Source organism: Leptodactylus fuscus, chromosome 8, assembly GCF_031893055.1.
Source record: "Leptodactylus fuscus isolate aLepFus1 chromosome 8, aLepFus1.hap2, whole genome shotgun sequence".
Taxonomy (NCBI): domain Eukaryota; kingdom Metazoa; phylum Chordata; class Amphibia; order Anura; family Leptodactylidae; genus Leptodactylus; species Leptodactylus fuscus.
Window position 1 is genome coordinate 87,991,777 of NC_134272.1, and position 2,500 is coordinate 87,994,276.

Consider the following 2,500-nt stretch of genomic DNA (forward strand, 5'->3'; position numbering starts at 1 on the left):
GTTCTGTAAAATCAAAACATGATGACTGGACCACTGAGACGAAATCACAGGTATCAGTGGTGACCTGGGAGGGGTCGCCCAGGAAAGGTGAGCGTTTTTGGATTTGGACAAACCCAAAATTTTGGAAAAATTCATAACTAATCCCTAGAACCCCCTAATATAACTACTGCTACCAATAGCATCAATCAGAGTGTAGTATCTACTTACAGCCTGTAGAGGTCACTACTGTCCATGGAGAACACACAAGGCTCTATTGCATTGCAAAGGAAACAGTGACACCTGCAGGCTGTAAGGTGATACTGCACATCTTAAACAAAGGTTTAAAATATTGTGTAAATAGATTAGGAACTGGAAATCTATCAAAGAAAGATCTGGTCCAGAATAAATCTATGAAAAGTGAGCAGTTGACCAGCAAACCCTTTGGACAGCTTTGTGTTACCTGAGTCACTAAATAACATGACACAACACCTCCCTAGGGAGCACTAAGCCTTAGTGATTCAGCTTGGAGGCCTGTATTCAGACTTGGTGCACTCTCAGCAATGAGCAAGTGTGACCAAACCTGTATTCAGGCAGAGGGACACATACTTGTGATTGATGGTGGTCCCCGTGGTCTGACCCCCACCCATACAGCAGTTACCCCCTATTCTGTGGACAGAAGATAAGTATTGACCATAGGACAACCTAGAAGCTTCAGGAAGGCTACATAATAGTGCTCATAGCTCAGACTTCTGCTATTTATCCCTAATGGAAGTAAATGCCGGATTATCAGATTTTCTAGATGATCAAATGTCAGATTATTCTCTGTGTCTGTCACCTGTCATCTTAATGATAATGATCAGGTACAGCCGTGTTATACAGGTCCGTCTAGTCTGCCACTGATCTATGGTTACAACATGACAAACACCTCCCAGCCCTGGAATAATAGAGACAGGTGATGTCACTTACAGCTCAGATCAATGTCTGACACTATCCTGCTGATGGGGCCCTACACCTATGGGGCCCACAGTCCCTCTAGTGGCTCATTGGTGCGGCTACAAGGACCAAAGCATAGACACAGCACAACAACTGTAGACTAATGTCATATGGAGCATCACTATAAGGCTGAGGCCACACATTGCAGAAAAGCTGCTGTGTATGTTGCAGATTTTGCTGCAGTATTTTGAGCCAAAAGCAGGAGAATGGAGAATATGAAGGAGCTCTTATGCCCCCCCCCCCCCCCCCTCAGCTAAATCGATTCCTGGCTTTGGCTCAAAAATCTGCAACAAAAACAGCTTTTCTGCAACGTGCGGCCTGAGCCTAAGGCTGAGACTCCACAGCTACAAGAAGTTACATGTAAACTGCAGTACAGTCTCAGTTGTGTTGCAACTTTGATGGTTCCCGATGGGTTAAAAATGAAACTGTCCTTGCAACTATTGCAGAATTCCAGCTGGGTTTTAGTTACCAGGTCAGGACACAACCGCGATTGTACCAGGATTTGCTTATAACAAAGTGCAAGATCTTTACAGCAAGACGTCATCACATCTGTTATGGTAGAAATGTATATCAGAGCAGATATAATGTATCAGTCTGCAGCGTAGACAGCCTAGGATTGTTTAGAGTGGATACAATTGTAGCAAAGCCTCAGCTACGATAAGACATTGGGGCAAATTTACTAACACTAGGTTCACGCCTGCTCTTGGGTTTCCATTCAAACGGAAACCCAATCCACTCAAAAACCCGAAACCCGCAGAAACCCACAGACCCCATAGGCTATAATGCTTGGAGGACTTTTTTTTTGTCTCTGCATTTTTCAAGCAGAATGTGGGACAGAATCCTGGAATGGAAACCGGGTGCAGGTGGAAATTCAGCTTTAGACTGGTGTAAGATGTGTGAAAATGGGTTTCCCAAACCTGACACCCCCTATATAATAAGGACCCCTTCACGTGGAGTATACGCTTGCTGATTCTGAATGTGTAACTCGTTCCGAATCAGCGCGTTAAAACAGATCCCATTGCTTTCTATACGTGCGCTCCCCATAGAAATGAATGGGCTGCTATTTTCCCTATTGCTTTCAATGCAATACGCTGTATCACTGTGATAGATAGATCCCTGATCCCTAATTACTGAGAGCTGCAGACCCCTGTCCTGGAAATAAGTGGGGTCCAGATGATAAAGCCCCAAGAATGCTAAAGGGGGACTTCCCCTTTAAAAACCCTATGAGACAATGACTACCCTGCACAGTGTATATACATATATATTCTATACTGAGACATTTCTATTTGTATGTATATTATTTAGCAGACATTTCCTTCTTGCTGCTCTCTGTGTTGTTCTTTCCTCTGGTCTTTTCCCTCCTTCTTCCCTCTTTTCCCTCTCTCAGGATTTCCCTCCATAGCTCCCTCCATTCTCATCTTGTATTTTGACTCCCATCCCCTTGCCCTGGGGGTCACATAGTGGCAGCATTGTACCTGGTGACAGTTGTGTTGTGTTATACACAGGGCAGGGCTCTTGTGTCCTGGAG